Raw genomic sequence first — 18,419 nt, 5'->3', positions numbered from 1 at the left:
CATGTAATCCAGTAACAGCATCTTACATCTTAAAATCTTTAGAAGAGTGGCCTGTGAGAGATGTGCAAAAGAAACTAGCTTTGCAACCAACACAGCAGATAAAGGTACAGATACCTACGATAGTAAGTCCAAAGTCACTACTGGGATCAGTAGAGAGACAGAACTGATAAATCTTCAGACTACCTTCAAATGTATGTTCTGTGGAGAAAACCACTCCATACATAAGTGGCAACAATTGAAGGAGAAGTCCCCAAATGACAAAGGCCATGTTACTAAGGAGTGTAAGAAAAAGTCCACATGCAGAGTTTGCAAAAGACGCCATCCTACACCACTACATGAAGAACGTCCAAAGAAAGATAAATCCTCAATACTTAATGATACTGAGGAAGGAAAGAAAGTATCGCTATTCTCTTGCAGAGTGAGAGAAGGAGAAAGCAACAGCACATCAATGGTTGTACCAGTATTCATTTAAAATCCTAAAAGGAGGAACAAGAAAGTATACACCTATGCACTACTGGATGCCCGAAGTGACGTCACCTTCATTGATCAAGAAATCTGCAAGAAATTATAAGTGGCTACAGAACCACTGAAGCTCTAACTCACCAAAATGATGGGGAGAGACAGTAGTGAACAGTCAAAGGACTGAGAGTTAGAGGACTTCATTCAAACTTCACATTAGATCTACCTCCAGCTTATACAAAAGACGATATACCTCGAGATCGAGATTGCATACCTACCTGTGAAACAGCCAATAAATGGGAGCACCTATCTGTCATATCTCATGAAATGTCCCCGCTGAAGGAGTTTGGTGTTGGACTGTTGATAGGCTACGATTATCCCGAAGCCTTGGTACCACGAAAGGTAATCAGAAGAGTAAAGGGTGAACCCTACGCTGTTCAAACTGATCTAGGATGGGGTGTTGTTGGAGGAAAACAGCTGATCGCAAACTCAAGACAGGTGACAGGATTGTGTCATCGAATATCTGTCCAAGAGTTACCAACTGTAAGTCCAGCAAAAGTAATCAAGATCCCTGAATCTGACTTTGCAGACATAAGTTCTAAAGAAAAGAGTGTATCCCAAGAAGACATAAAGTTCGTACACACTCTAGAAGAAAGTATTCAGCAGAATCAACAAGGTCATCTTGAAATGCCATTACCTTTTAGAGAGCGACCTCGTCTGGCAAATAACAGAAATATTGCCCTAGCAAGATTGAAATGTTTGAAGAAAAGGATGGGAAGAGATCCCAAACTCAAGAATGACTATTTGAAATTCATGGAAGGCATCCTTGAAGAAGGACATACAGAGAAAGTTAATAACCATTATCATCCCACATCAAGGTGTTTACCACTCAAAGAAACCAGATAAGAATAGAGTAGTATTTGATTGCTCAGCAAAGTACAATGGTGTTGCATTGAATGATCATCTACAAAAAGGACCAGGTCTTACAAACACTCTGCCTCGAGTACTCTATAGATTTAAAAGGTATCCCGTAGCAGTCATGTGTGACGTTGAAAAAATGTTCCACCATTTTCATGTGAAGAATGAAGATAGAGACTTCCTGAGGTTTCTATGGTGGGAGGACGGAGATACAGAAATAGAGCCAGCAGAATACAGAATGAAAGTACACTTGTTTGGAGCAGCATCATCTCCAGGTTGCACCAATTATGGTATGAAGTACCTGGCCAATCATAGTTATGGTCAGTGCTCCTACATCAGAGAAGAAAAGATACACTGTTGCCTGGTTATGGGAAAGGCTAGAGTTGCACCTACCAGTATTCAAGACAATATCAAGACTTGAACTGACAGCAGCTGTAGTTTCAGCATCAGTAAGCATGTTTCTAAAAGAAGAACTGGAATTGAAAATAGATGAAGAATATTTTTAGACAGACTCACAAGTTGTCCTAAGATACATAAACAACGAAGCTCGAAGATTCCATATCTTAGTCGCCAACAGAATTGAGAAAATTTCGGAAATAAAAAATCCAGAACATTGGCATCACATTGACACAAAGCATAACTCAGCAGATCATGCTTCAAGAGGCCTGGATGTAACAGAATTGAAAAATTCTAACTGGTTCACAGGCCCAGAATTCCTTTGGGAAAAGGAAATCACGCCCAGTAAAGGCTACACAGAATTGTCTATGGGTGATCCAGAAGTAAAAGTTGTACAAACATTGAGCACTGCTGCCAAGTGTCAAGATGACATACTTGGAAGACTAGAATTCACAGCTAGGACAATATCCCCTCAGAGGGAAAATATTTAGGACGGTATGTATATATCATATAATCACAGAGTACCTCCAATTAAAACGTAGCCCTTAATAAATCAAATATAAAATAACCCCACAAAAAATATATAAATACACAAAAAAAGAAAGAAGAATGACAAAGCATATGAAGATAGGCATTAGATACACTGTGGACTGGGTAATCCTGAATGTCCCCAACATATTGGAGGAGACTTTTTAGGGCAGAGTTGTAGCATTTGATTTGGGATCTATCCCTAATGCCGACCCTTTTCTTGGTAGTCCCTGCCTAAAAAACGGAATGTCCGCCCCGATCGGGGTGATCCCGTATTTAGGAACCTCCTGTATACCCTAGACTAACCCTTAGGACAGATGATACAGGCAGAGCCATATAGGATGCCCAATATTGATGTATTGTGGCCTAATCTAGGTATATGAAAATAATAAATGCTCAGTACACATAATTTGTTATAGTAAAAAATAAGTAAATGCTGAGTACACAGTAATAATAATAAATAAATGCTGAATACACAATGTCGTTCTTCTAAGTACTACATACGGTTATCTTTATGGATGTCAAGTAACTGCTGAGTACACAATATCATTCGTACGATAGAAGATGCGACTATCGACAGCTAGATGCCAAATACACTGTTCGCCAGTTTATAATACAATAATGTAGGTGCCACACTTAGGTTGAAAATGAGGTCTTCAACCTAAGTGAGGCACTGGTGCAGGCTTTTTGCGATGTGGCCGGACTAGTGTGGTAACCATACGCACTAGACACTCCATGTGATCACCCTGACTATCTATTCTGGGGCATGCAAGTACCATGAATATATCAATTTGGTGCTGTATCTTTTATGCACCATCTCTTCCTTAAACTTGTTGGAAACTTATTCACCAATATTGCGGTGGAGGGGTTTTGGTCTGGTCCAAAGGTTGGACCTGATATAATGGCTTACTGCATAAATTGTCTGCTGTAAATGACAAATCTATTACTGTCATTAATGAATGTCTGCTGTAAATGACAACTTTATCAGTGTCATCAGTGGAATAATTGGCTTTTACTTATACTTGATGCCTACTAGGACACTGTATTAGGTGTCCCCTGATGAGCCCAAGTTATTATTATGGGCGAAACGCGTCGGGTTCTAGGGGCCTAAAAGTGTGGGGTTGCCAACAGCAACTAACTTAGGCACCTATATTATTGTATTATAAACTGGCGAACAGTGTATTTGGCATCTAGCTGTCGATAGTCGCATCTTCTATTGTACAAATGATATTGTGTACTCAGCAGTTACCTGACATCCATAAAGATAACCATATGTAATACTTAGAAGAACGACATTGTGTATTCAGCATTTATTTATTATTATTACTGTGTACTCAGCATTTACTTATTTTTTACTATAACAAATTATGTGTACTGAGCATTTATTATTTTCATATACCTAGATTAGGCCACAATACATCAATATTGGGCATCCTATATGGCTCCACCTGTATCATCTGTCCTAAGGGTCAGTCTAGGGTATACAGGAGGTTCCTGAATACGGGATCGCCCCTATCAGGGCGGCCATTCCATTTTTAGGCAGGGACTACCAAGAAAAGGGTCGGCATTAGGGATAGATAACAAATCAAATGCTACAACCCTGCCCTAAAAACGGTCTCCTCCAATATATTGGGGACATTCAGAATTACCCAGTCCACAGTGTATCTAATGCCTATCTATCTTCATATGCTTTGTCGTTCCTCTTTCTTTTTTTGTGTATTTATATCTTTTTTGTGGGGTTATTTTATATTTGATTTATTAAAGGCTACGTTTTAATAGGAGGTACTCTGTGATGATACTTGGAAGACTAGCCAGATGTTCAAAATGGAATACAGCCATAAACATAGTAGCTTGAATTTAACGTTTTGCAAAGGGAATCAGAAAGAAGGAATTGTTGAATGTAGAATAAAGAATGAAAGCTGAAGAAACGGTCATAAGACTCATTCAACAGAGATTCTATAGTGAAGAGTTGAGTCTTAGTCAAGAACCTAAAAGGCTTTCAAACAACCACCCATTGTACAAGCTTAACCTTGTTCTGCAGGCGGGTATACTGAAGGTTGGAGGGAGACTGGAAAATGCATAATTACCTAGCAGAGTGAAGCATCCAGCAATTCTACCAAAATCCTTACCTTCACAAGATTGATTATTGATCACTACCACAACATATCCTTGCATCAAGGAAGAAGCTTTACCCAAAGCTGTTTGAGAGAAGGTGGTTACTGGATAGTGAAAGGAAGCAAAGTTATAGCAAAGTATATAAGTAAATGTGTAGTGTGCAGAAAGGCACGTAGACCTACCGAAGAGCAAAGAATGGCAGATTTACCAGCAGATCGTGTAAATCCATCACCACCATTTCTTTATAGCGGAATGGGTTGTTTTGGCCAATTCATCACCAAACAAAACCACAAGTACGAGTACAAGAGATATGGACTAATATTTACATGTCTAAGCTCCAGGGCAATTCACCTGGAAATCTTAGAAGATATGTCAACTGAAGCATTCATCAACGCCTTGAGATGTTTTTCTAGCCATTAGAGGTACTGTCAGAGAGCTTAGATCTGACCAAGGATTTAATTTTGTCAGAGCAAAGAATGAATTGAAGAAAGCTCTAAAAGAGATCGATAAAGCAAAAGTAACTGAGTATTTGTTAGAGAAACAGTGTGATTTTTACATGAATGCTCCACATACAAGTCATACAGGAGGAGTTTGGGAAAGACAAATCAGAAATATAAGAAATGTGTTAAGTTCAGTGTTGAAAAAGAATGCCGGAAGAATAGATGATGCTTCACTTAGGACCCTGTTCTATGAAGTAATGTTTATTGTTAACAGTCATCCACTTACAGTTGATAACATGAATGATACAACAAGTTTTGACCCTTTAACTCCCAACCATCTACTTCACCTTAATTCTGATTACATACAGCCACCACCTAGCAAGTTTACCAAAGAGGATTTATATGCCAAAAGGAGATGGCGAAGAGTTCAATATCTATCAGAACAGTTTTGGAATAGATGGAGGAAAGAGTACTTAGCCAATCTGATGCTAAGAAGTAAATGGCAAACACCCAGAAGAAATGTCCAAATTGGTGACATAGTGTTGGTAAAAGAAGACGATTTACCTAGAAATCAATGGAAATTGGCCAAAGTTCTAGAAGTTCGAAAGGATGAAGACAGACTAGTAAGAAGAGTGTTGTGACAAATAGGGGACTCAAAACTTGACAAAAAAGGAAAACGTCTCACTACTCCACTCAAGTTGGAACGTCCTATACAGAACTTAGTTGTTCTACTTGAGAGTGATAAAAGACACTTGAAAGTTGAGAATCTGATGGAAAATTCCTCAAATTCATGTTTAATTCTTACCACTAGGAACATAAAATTATAGTTTATTTTGGGGGGAGTGTAGCTGGCCAGCTAAGACCTGTCCTAGGTTGCTAACATAGCTTATATGTTTATACAGCTAGACCTGCCAATAACCTTAATACAGTTCCTGTTTGCGTGTTAAAGACAAAAGCAGAGTTATTTACAGTGACTTTATGTTTAGATGTCATGTAATAGTTATATTTTGTGTTCATAGAAGCAGAAGAGATGATATGAATTTAAGATTCATTATATGGATGTGAGGTAAGCTCAATGACAGAAAATATAGAGTTAAACTGTTGTTGCTGGGCAGGAGTCTTGACCAATCCTAGCTATCCTCACACAGCCCAGGAGTTTTTACCAATTACAGCCAGCCTCACACACAGCTTGTGTGGGAAATTCCCCTAACAGGAGCTGCTGGAATCATTTTCTCACCAGAGAGAGGAGCTGAACAGACACACACTCCACTAAGAGCTGTGTTTTATGGAAGCAGAAAGGCCAAAATAGGTATTTAAAACAGTTATATAATGTTCCTACTGTTAATATAGTAATTAGAACTGTATACTGAACTGGTTATATTTATGTCTACTTACGGTTCCACCATACAAACAAACTGCTGAGCCATACAATCATAATATCCAAACAAATTGCATACAAATGTGAACTGCTCATACTAGATCATAAGCAATTGTATTGAGCAAACTGCAAACCAAGTAGAGCAAGTGAACTATTGGTTAACCTCAGATATACCTCTCAGAGAGATCATAAAGTGCTTAAATAACTTAAAGTGAGAGTACAGATACTCAAGAGAGATTTATATATACCATTTTATGTTGAATGACAAAATTGAACAGTTAAACCACCATCTTATGCATACTGCCATTTTGTGATATCTTTTCAACACGTGTTATGTACATGGACTCACAAGGCGACTGGCATTCACGTCGGTCGCAGGAACCCACATTCTTTCCTCTGGACCGTAACCTTTCCAGTGCACGAGGTAGTAAAGAAATCCACAAAGAATATGTGAGTTCACTATCCTGGCAATCTGAAACTCAAGATTATCATCCACCATGACAGGAGGTGGTGGCAGGGGGGACAGTTCAGCAGGTTCAACAAATCTTTTTAGCAATGACTTGTCAAACACATTATGAATCTTCAAAGCCTGCGGAAGCTCAAGACGAAAAGCAACCGGATTAATAATGGCAGAGATCTTGTATGGCCCAATAACCCTTGGCCCCAACTTCCAAGAGGGTACCTTCAACTTAATGTTTCTTGTGGACAGCCACACAGAATCACCCACTCTCAGGTTCAGACGACTCACACGTCTCTTGTCAGCCATACGTTTATACTTTTTGCCCATTTTATTTAAATTGTTTTGAATCTTCCGCCAAATAGATGACAACGAAGAGGAGAATCTTTCCTCTTCAGGTATACTAGACGTCTCAGTACCAGAAAATGTGCCAAACTGCAGATGGAACCCATATGCTCCAAAAAACAGCAACTTATCAGTGGACTCCTGTCTACGGTTATTTATGGCAAACTCGGCCAACAACAATAATGAAGACCATTCTCAGAGACGAAACATCTCAAATAAGTCTCCAGATTCTGTTTAGTGCACTCAGTCTGCACATTCGACTGAGGATGAAAGCCGAAGAGAAGGACAATTGGACCCCCAGACGAGTACAGAACGCCTTCCAGAATCTGGAAACCAATTGAGTCCCTCTATCAGTCACCACATCAGAGGGAATACCGTGTAGTTTCACAATGTTATCAACAAACACTTGAGTTTTGGCATTAGGTAAACCTGATAATGGTATAAAGTGTGCCATCTTGCTGAAGAGGTCAACAACCACCAGAATCACAATTTTCCCAGAAGAATTAGGAAAATCTGTGATAAAGTCCATTAACAAATAAGTCCAGGGTCGGGATGGGATAGACAAAGGAAGTAGAGATCCTGAAGGCAGAGTATGAGCCACCTTAGCACGCGCACAAGTCTCACAAGCTGACACATAGCCCTTGCCACCAGAATCTTCGAGAAATTAGATCCACAGTGGATTTGCTCCCAGTGTGTCCCGTAAGAACAGTATTGTGATGTTCCTTAAACACCTTGTTTCGTAGTTCCGAAGGGACAAACAACTTCCCTGAAAGACAGGAATCGGGTGTCTCTCCCTGGGCCTCCAACACCTCTGCCTCAAGTTCAGGATAAAGGGTGGATACAACCACCCCATCAGCCAATATCGGAGCAGGATCCTCCAAATCACCACCACCTGGGAAAGCTACGCGACAAGGCATCCGCCTTGACATTTTTAATCCCAGGACGATAAGTGACAATGAAATTAAATCTAGTAAAAAACAACGACCATCTGACCTGCCTTGGGTTCAGACATTTAGCTGACTGCAGGTAGGCCAGATTTTTGTGATCAGTAATTACAGTAACAGGATGAATCGCTCCTTTCAACCAATGACACCACTCTTCAAAGCTAATTTAATGGCCAACAACGCTCTATAACCTACATCATAATTTCTTTTGGCAGAAGAGAGTTTTTTAGAGAAAAAAGCACAAGGGTGCCATTTTCTAGGAGAAGAACCCTGCGACATGACTGCTCCAACCCCTACCTCTGATGCATCAACTTCCACAATAAATGGTTGTGACACATCCGGTTGCACCAGAATAGGAGAAAAAGCTAAACATTCCTTTATTGCTGAAAAAGCACGCAATGCTTCTTCAGACTAGACTGAGAAATCAGCGCCTTTCTTAGTCATATCAGTTAATGGTTTAAACAGTTGAGTAATTCAAAATACATTTATGATAGTAGTTGGTGAACCCCAAAAATCACATGAATGCCTTCAGATCTTGGTGTCGCTCCTAGTCCAACACAGCATGGACTTTTTCCGGATCCATACGAAAAACCCAAAGATCAGAGTAGGTAACCCAAATACACACTTCTCCATTTCGGCATACAATTTTTTCTCTCTTAGGATCTGTAAGACCTGTCTCACGTGATCCTTATGCGTCACCATATCAGGGGAATAAATTAAAATATCATCCACTACCACTCACCTGCCCACCAGATGATGAAAGATGTCATTGATGAAGTGTTGAAAAACCGCAGGAGCATTGGACAAACCAAAAGGCATGACCAGATTCTCAAAATGACCCTCCGGAGTATTAAAGGCTGTTTTCCATTCGTCCCCTTCCTTGACTTTCATCAGATTATATGCCCACTCAAATCCAACTTAAAGAACACCTTGACGCTGACAATCTGATTGAATAAATTTGGGATCAAAGGAAGGAGATAGGGGTCACGGATAGTGATGCGATTAAGCTCACGGAAGTCCAAACATGGCCTAAGAGTTCCATCCTTTTTTTAACAAAGAAGAGCCAGCTATAAAAGTTAGGAGCCGTTTATTTTTTTTACCTTTTGAAGCCTTATTTTCAGCAACAAAAATAACACCTCTTAAATTAACATATAAAGAAGTCTAGAACCAAACAACATGGGCATTAACAACATATACAGCGGCAGTGTACAGAATCGCACACATATATACAGTGGCAGTGTACAGAATCGCACACACATATACAGTGGCAGTGTACAGAGTTGCACACATATCCGCACGGTCAAACAGCTGATCAGTGGGGGCCCCACAGATCAAATACTGATTAACTATGCTGAGACTTATAAAGTCCCAGAAAATCCCTTTAAAGGGGTTGTCCAAGTGTTTTATACCCTCTGACCAATGGGGGTCGGACACCCAGGACCATCAACTATCAGCGGCTTGAAGGAAGAGGCTGTGGCCATCCAGTCAGAGCCCCACTGATCAGATACTGATCTTGAGGATAGGTTCTAAGTATTTAAAAAAATAAAAAGAAGAAGAAGAAGTAGAAAACTTGGAGATTGTTGTGTTTTATTTTATTTTTTTATTCCAACAACTACTATAAAAGTACAATCACTTTCGGTCACCCACGGAGATCTGGCAGCAGGATTAACCCTTCCCCGGCATGTAGATAAGCCTACCTCCATTTTTACTGAGGCCGCGCACCAACAAGTATATTCTTACTCGCCCCGGTCACGATCCATAAAGCTTCCCCTCATCGTGCTGTATGAGACGATGTCAGCAGTATGTTACAGAATACGCGAACCTAATGGGAGCTGTTCTTCTTTTCTCAGGCTAATATGCGGTAACCGAACACGTCATGTCCGGTGCGGCCAGAAGTGACGAAGGTAGGGAAATCTAACGAGGTAGGGAAATCTAACGGAACACCGGAAGTGCCCTGGATTACTGGGGGGCAGCCATGTGAGGGCAAATACCAAGGCGCCAGGACAAAATTCCTGATCGCCATGGCGACCTGGCGCCTGGGATTTGTCGAGCCCTGGTCTAATATGACCTTTAGCCAAACTCTAGGTGATATACTCTCGCATAGCTACTCTTTCGGGTTCAGAAAGATTATACAACCGAGACTTTGGCAATCTAGCTCTGGGAATAAGGTTGACGGGGCAATCATACTCCCGATGAGGAGGCAACTCCTGGTCTCCACTTTTAGAGAATACATCAGAAAAATCCGAAAGTAAAGGAGGTAACATTTTAGTAGTTACAACAGAAAGCGATGTGCTAAGACAGTTGTCAAGGCAGAAATCACTCCAATCGAGAATCTGTCTCGCTTGGCAATCGATAGTAGGGTTATGTTTGGTTAACCATGGTAAACCTAACACCAGAGGAGTAGGCAAACCCTCCAGCACAAAACATGAAATGCATTCAATATGAGAATCTCCCACCTTTAGGAAAATGTCCTGCACCATTTGAGACAGACACTTTTGAGAGAGAGGGGCGGAATCAATCGCAAACACAGAAATATTTTTGCCTAATGCGCTTGTTGTCAAACCATGCATACGGACAAACTGGCCATCCACTAAGTTAACCCTTGCCCCACTGTCAATAAATACTTCCATTTCCACAGTTTTGGAATCTAGCACCACCTTGGCAGGCAGGAGAAATCGTGTACTACCGGTAAAAGACAAAAGTACATTCTCAACTTCCCCATCCACACTACCAAGAGTGAGAAGAGGAGTACTGTAGACACAATAGGACTTTTCTTTCCCTTTTCACCTTGATGTTTAACATAAGGACATACGTTTACAAAATGTCCTCCTTGACCACAGAAAAAGCAAAGTCTTTTCTTAACCCTAAAGTTTTTATCACCTGGTCCAGGTGTGACCTGACCCAATTGCATTGGCTCATCACCAGACACAAGCTCAAGTGTCTCTTTACGCAGAGTGTCAGAAGAGACCGCTTCCCTGTATGATAATACGTCCCGAGCGAGAGGAACTTTAGATCTCTCCCTCAGGCGTCTATCAATACGCACCAGAGACATGGCAGCCTCCAACGACTCTGGATTTGCATGAAATGCCAAGGCATCCTTCAGGTTCTCAGACAGTCCTTGCCTTGACAAAATTGACTACAGAGAGCTGGGTCATTCCACTCTGTATCAGTTGCCCATCTCCTAAATTCAGAGCAATAGGACTCAGCTGAACGCTCTCCCTGCTGCAAGCAACGCAACTTAGATTTGGCCAGGTAAACCCGATATGGGTCATCGTAAATAAGTCCCAGAGCTCTGAAAAATTTATCTGCCAACCGGAGGGATTGTGAACCAGTCGGCAAAGAGAAAGCCCAAGACTGAGCATCACCTTTCAGCAATTAAATAATAATCGACCACTGCAGAAACAGTATCCATAGCTGCACCGATAAAACAAAGGATAACGGTTTGTGCAGTTGATAATGTCAGAGGTTAATGGGAAGGGAAAACACCAAATACACACCACAACGAATAGACAACAATCTAGGCCTCAAAAGCTAAGGAAGAGGGATGGTGACTTCCTAGTAATCATTAGGCCTTTCCCTAACTCCTGCCAGTATGAGCAGATCCTGATGGTGGAAATACTCATACACCGGATACCAAAAGCCCTGCTAAAACTGACGAGCCCTAGGATAGGTAGCAGGGGATGAGACAGCTGGTTCCTTCCAGAATGAAGGAACCTGCGTCTCCCTGAGGCCTAGAAACAACACACACCAGATAATAAGAAACAGCGAAGGCAACAAGTACTTAGCTTAGAGATGTATGGAGAACAGGAGACAAACCAGCACTAGCAACTTAATGCAGAAACTATCAACATGGTCAGCAGTGTGAGGCGGATCTAAATAGAGCCTCATCACTGATAACGAGCAGCACCTGAGGAGAGGTGAGATCCTGCCAAACAACAACATACATAGAGGAAAACAGAGAGACCTGTCAGCCTCACGTGCAGCAAGTCTATCCGATCTTCCCACCTCTCTCACAGGAGGGACCATGGCATAGTGTGATGCAAATATGGGCACCATAACCATGGGAATCTGACCAAGGAAAACATATTTATGGAGTTTATATGTTCACTCCATGTTTGCGTGGGTTTCCTCTGGATACTCAGCCCCATCGGGGACAGTGTGATGCTAATGTCTGTAAAGTGCTGCGGAATATGTCAGTGCTATATAAGTGAGTATAATAAATAAATAATACAGTTATTGCCCTGTGTTATGCTTTGAATATGATCCCAAGAGCTGTCTGTAGGTGGTGCAGCTTAGTTATTGTGCCCTACTCAGAAGGAGAAAAGCTTGTCCACATCCTTTGAGAGAGGAGCTGTGTAGCATGATTGCATCAACCAGAGAGTCTGGCAAGGGCTGAGGAGAAAGCCACAGTTTGTATGCCTGATAGAAGCTGATAAAAAAAGAGGATGTTTCTACAGGAAAAACCTCATTCCTGTGGAGTGAGAAGCTACCAGAGCAAAGCAACTTTTCCAGGAGAGTAAGCATGAGGGAAAGCAGGAAAGATACCCACAGATTGTCTAGGACCAGGTGAGTGTATGTGCAGAGACAGTGAAGATAACCTTGGACTTTGCATCAATGTGGCTGCCCATACACAGCTATTAGGAGAAGACTACACTGTTTTATACCTCAGAACTGTGCCTGTTGCTGCTCTTTGTACTGCAACTTTCATCATCCACAGTAAAGAGACTGTTATCTGTTTCATCTAAACTGGGCCTAACTACTGACTCCATCATCGAGGGCACTCTACCAAACACCAGCAGGACCCTGGGAAGAAGGGGTGTACCCTCCACTCACGGTGCACTGCCCAGGGAGCCAGGGTGTGTGCCACTGTGAACTGTGAGTACTACTACCACTACTAGAGCCACAACTACTCCTCCAATCCTTGATTCCCCCCCTCCAGATCGCTGCATATCCATCACCAGGATACAGGCATTCCATTCCATACGCACATGCTATAGAGTTGATGGACTATAGTTTGCTTAAAAATGAGCTGTTTTACTGTGGCTGCTGTATGCAGTAAGAGCGAGTCTGTGACTGGGAACAGATTAGGGAATAGCATATAATACAATTTCTTAATAACTGAAGCGGTGTAAAGTGAACCCAGAGCTACATTTTAATTTCATCTCATATCATTCATCTTCTTCATTAAATCAGCTAAACAGGTAATTATATATTTCACAAGGATTGCTTCCTGACTCCTCTTTTGTGTTCAGAAACTCTGATGATATGTCAGGAACATGTAAATTCTACCTGGTATGTAGACTACTCCTGTTTCAAATGTGTGAAAATATGGATTTTATTTGGAAACACACTAATAATGTGCTTATATTGGAATGGCTCACATTAAGGGCTCATTCAGACGGCCATATACAGATCCGTTTATTTGTGCACAGTTCAGCATGTCTGCAAAAAAAAACTGATTGCATTCCGCATTGTTGCGAACCCTATAGATGGGGCCACGTCCTGATTTTCACTGACAAGTATAGGACATGTTTTATTTGTTTTGCGGAGCCATAGAACACAAGAAAAGGGCCCCATAGAAATAAATGGGTCTGCATCTAATCCGCAAAACAACGGATCCGCACTTTTGCGGACAGCATACGGCCATCTGAATGAACCCTAAGTGAGACCGCATCATGGAGGTGGCTGCACATGGCTGAGCCACAACCACCGACAGTGGTCACTGCTGCCTGATTTTACCATAAAATGCCACCATGGTATCATACTAAAAGCAGCAACAATGCCAATTACAGAGCAGAACATCTACTTGGAATAAAGGCCCTAGATCTATAAATACCAGCAAGTGCTACACCAGTCTTGACGGGCCCTATGCTGCCAATTTACAAGGTGCAGACCTGGTCATAAATTAAATGCCCCCTCCGGAAGTCCATGCGCCAGAATGAAATCTACACCAGCTATGATTTCAGTCTTTAATTACTCCCGTTTCTGCATACATAATGATAAATGTGCCCATATCCCCCCATCGTCGCTCCCCTTTTTTAGAAAAACGGATGAAGGTGGCGTAAAAATACCAGCAAATAAAAAAGTCACAATAGCATTTAAAAAGTTGCAAAACTGGTGAAAAATTATTTAATGGGGGATACATGTATTTAACCACTTGCCTACCGCCACACGACGTTCTACGTGTCGGCGGTAAGCTCTTAACTGTAACCTGACATCCAAAAACCGCTGGGTTACATTGCGATCTTCCGGCAGCCTGTGCCGACGCAGATCGCGGTGACTGCGCTGTATTTAGACAGCTGCAGTCACAGGGAGGTGTGCCATGACCTGTAGGAGCGGTGTACTTGTAATACACGCTTGTAGCACCCTGCTACAAGAGTGTATTACATTGAAGAAGTAGAAAGCTGTCAGGGAGCGCTTTTTCTTATGTAAGAGCGCCTCTTGCTGGCTTTTAAATGAAATGTCAGCCTGCAGGTTGGGAATTAACCTCTTCCTGCCTTGACTGTGGCAGAAACGGGTTGATTCACTTTAAAAAAAAGTAAATAAAAAATAAATGTTAAAAAAATAAAAAATGTATAAAAAAAATCCTTAAAATGTCAAAATTTCCCCAAGATGAATAATATAAAAAAAAGTCATTTTAAAGGGGCTTATTGCGTCTTGGCGCTGTACAAGATTTTTCTGGCAGTACTGTGCTATATAACCAGCAATAGAAAAAAAGGACGCCAAAATCCCAAATGCGCTCCAGTCTTTTGAAGTCTTGCGGTGGGCCCAGCCAGTAGATAAATTACATAAATAGCGTCCATTTTCAGGGTACAAGCGTACGGGAATGGTTTAAGAAATGTTTTGTCTTGAAACCCTTTTGTAACAGAAAAAAACTGATAAGAAAGGAAAATATTTATTTTCATAATTTTCAATATTTCTTTTTTTATATTATATCCATCATCTAATGGCACAAAATAAAGATCTAAGGTGTCCCGAGAAAAATAATATCAAATACATGTATTTGCAGTTAGATAGACGCATTAATACAACAAAAAAACTGACCTGGTAAGGAAGGGGGATAAATACTCTGGTAATGAAGTGGTTAATAAAACATATAAGTTAGGAATGCTGACAGATACTCTTTACAGGGGTTATCCCACAAATGTAAAATTATATTACCTGGAGTAATGTATACCCACTATATCAATCCAATAAATGCTGCCTTCCAGTGTAATGATCACCATTTTCTCTTTTCTTACTCATCTCTGTGTAGCTCTTGTCTCTTCAGTTTCTGTGGATGGGAAACTGCTGGGCCCACATGACCAACAAGCACCTGCATCTCCCAGGAGTACATTGCAGTCAGCTCTTGTTAAAGGGAATCTGTCACCAGCTTTATGGTGTCCTAAGTAAGGGCAACATAAACAAGTGGCAGATCCCCTTAGCAAAATGCTGGGTCACTTACATTAATTGCCCCAGCCTAGTTCTAATGCATAATGATGAGGCCTGAATATTCATAAGCTCATGGCTCTCCCCGCCCACCGCTGCTGAGTCATGTGGAAAAAATGGGGACTGATTGACATGCACTGGACCTTAGGGCAGTAGAAAACTGGTGACAGATTGCCTTTAACCCCTTCCTCCCCTATAATAGAGACTACATGACACTATGATATCCAAGGCCCATGGATTGCTGTGCACACTTTCCTTCTGGTTTCATGGTGCGGTTAACATATTTAATGGGAACCTGCGCTTATGACATGCATAGTGACACGCAGGTGAGCGACATGTGACTGCTGAAGACAATGATGGGCTGAAATGGTTAAGTGCCATATACCTGCACGCCACATAAACAAGCAGCATCAGGAGTAGGGATGAGCGAATTGTCTTCGGATGAAACATCTGAAGTCGATTGGCATAAAACTTTGTTCTAATACTGTACTGAGCAGGAGCTCAGAGTAGGCAAAGTTTTTGCTTCGCGAAGTCTCACGAGACTTCGCATAATAACTTAATAAATGAATTTGTACTGTAAAAAAAACATTTCCCGAACTCGGGTTCGGGTCGCTCATCCCTAATCAGGAGGACTGGACCAGTGCCACAGAGAACAACGCTGGAAAAAGGGCGTGTATAAGGGCTCTTTCACACCTGCGTTCTTGTCTTCCGGCATAGAGTTCCGTCGTCGGGGCTCTATGCCGGAAGAATCCTGATCAGGATTATCCTAATGCATTCTGAATAGACAGTCCGTCCTTCAGGATGCATCAGGATGTCCTCAGTTCCGGAACGGAACGTTTTTTGGCCGGAGAAAATACCGCAGCATGCTGCGCTTTTTGCTCCGGCCAAAAAAACTGAAGACTTGCCGCAAGGCCGGATCCGGAATGAATGCCCATTGAAAGGCATTGATCCGGATCCGGCCTTAAGCTAAACGTCGTTTCGGCGCATTGCCGTATAAGACGTTTAGCTTTTTTAGAGTGGTTACCATAGCTGCCGGGACGCTAAAGTCCTGGCAGCCATGGTAAAGTGTAGCGGGGAGCGGGGGAGCAGCATATTTACCATCCGTGCGGCTCCCGAGGCGCTCCAGAGTGACGTCAGGGCGCCCCAAGCGCATGGATGACGTGATCGCATGGCACGTCATCCATGCGCACGGGGCGCTCTGACGTCATTCTGGAGAGCCCCGGGAGCCGCGCGGACTGTAAGTATACCGCTCCCCCGCTCCTACTATGGCAACCAGGACTTTAATAGCATCCTGGCTGCCATAGTAACACTGAACGCATTTTGAAGACGGATCCGTCTTCAAATGCTTTCAGTACACTTGCGTTTTTCCGGATCCGGCGTGTAATTCCGGCAAGTGGAGTACACGCCGGATCCGGACAACGCAAGTGTGAAAGAGGCCTAACAGGAGTTCTTTGATTTTAGGCTATTAGAAAGCTAGTTCAAGATTTTTTATTATCTCAGACAAACCCTTTAAGAGCGAGTCAAGGGGTGCGACCTAATGAGGCAAACTTCAGCACAGTGCAAGTTGTAAAGTGTAAAGACAATGCCTACTGTAATATTAGCTAGTAAGCCTACACTACATGTGTGATCATCTTTACTATCTCAGCCATAAGTACTCATGACCATAGTCAGCAGTTCCAAGTCCAGGCACAGTTGTGGGTCTCCTAGAAAGTACAGATTACAGTCCCCGTGGAGTTTACAGTACAAGTACAGTGGTATCCTATGAAACCAGTTAAATAAGCTCTGTGATGTGCTTTGGTTACAGGGTGACCTCAACCAAGAAAGAAAGTGCCCAACACAGATTTCCTCATCTGCAATCAAGCCTGAGCTGAACACTATGGACGACGGTGGATGTTATATGAGACACAGCTCTGCATAATATATAATATCATTATATCAATCTCAACAATGACCCAACCATAAACGGTGTATAATGTATAATAGTCACTGTATGTAATTCAACGTATACGGCCCAAATAAGAAGAGGCAGGGGCCATCCCTGGCCATGAATGGTGGGGAGAAAGGAAGGAAGATATATTGAAACATTTACCGTACTTTACTGTTTATGTCCGTATAACTAAATTCTTAGAATCGTGGATATTATATTATGTCCGTATAACTAAATTCTTAGAATTGTGGATATTATAGATATAAAATATATATATATATATTAATCCTCAAAACCTGAAAATGTAGTTGTGACAGCAGTAACCCCAATATCCTATTATTTCGCTCTCTAGTTTGAGATCCATATGTAACAGCACAGCTTTCTGCGGGATTGGGGTAGTAGCAATCACACACGGCGGTAAAATACTAAGAAGAATAAATAAAGATAGTAAAGGAATGTGTCTGAGACTTGTGTGCACACATGTAGCAGCACATGGGAGCACATGTCACTTACAGGCCGACCAGTACATACAGGAACTTCAGTACTCACCTTTCTGTTGGGACAGGGAAAAGCAGAGCACACATACCTGCATGTATGAAGGAGACCCCAGCCCTATGACTTCTGTGTCTTCCCGGTGTTCTTCAGTCACATCCACACACCAACATGCTGACTTCCTTGTTTCTCTTTTGTTTCATCACCAGAGACAACCCTCTTAAAGGGACAGCGCACCTATACCAGAGCAGCTACATTCTAAATTATTTCATACTTCCTTCTTCTCTGTTATTATTTTACATATATGACTTGATGCCTTTTATCTGTGCCTAGTAATTGTCCCTCGTAACTGGAATAAACTTATGCTGTGCCCCTTTATATATATGTGGTACAGGTTTTATTTATTGACTTTACTTTGGGAGGAAACATACCCTTCATGCAGATGTTGACCTTGGTTGGATTTGAACCTCGGACCCCAGTGCTGCAAGGCACTACGGTGCCACTGTGCTGCCCACAGAAAAATGCTACAATCAGATGTAATCAGGATGGCGGTCTGACCTCTTATATTTACATGCAGAAATGTTCTGTTAGG

The 18,419-nt window shown here is 41.8% G+C and overlaps 1 protein-coding gene across 3 annotated transcripts in view; it reads right to left on the bottom strand.

Moving 5' to 3' along the window:
• IKBKE (inhibitor of nuclear factor kappa B kinase subunit epsilon) overlaps positions 1–18,186 on the bottom strand; it is an 87,491-nt gene extending 69,305 nt beyond the window's left edge. Inside the window, exon 1 of one of the 3 annotated variants that reach the window (XM_044288455.1) lies at positions 17,922–18,186. The gene's annotated coding sequence lies outside the window, so the exon portion shown is untranslated. Of the gene's footprint in view, positions 1–17,884 lie in introns of all 3 variants that reach the window. The other 2 variants (XM_044288454.1, XM_044288453.1) reach the window with 2 other exon arrangements.
• Between the last annotated feature and the right edge of the window lie 233 nt (positions 18,187–18,419).

This window comes from Bufo gargarizans, chromosome 3, assembly GCF_014858855.1.
Source record: "Bufo gargarizans isolate SCDJY-AF-19 chromosome 3, ASM1485885v1, whole genome shotgun sequence".
In the NCBI taxonomy this organism is placed as follows: domain Eukaryota; kingdom Metazoa; phylum Chordata; class Amphibia; order Anura; family Bufonidae; genus Bufo; species Bufo gargarizans.
The sequence above is the reverse complement of the archived record's forward strand: the minus strand, read 5'-3'. Positions and strand labels throughout refer to the sequence as shown.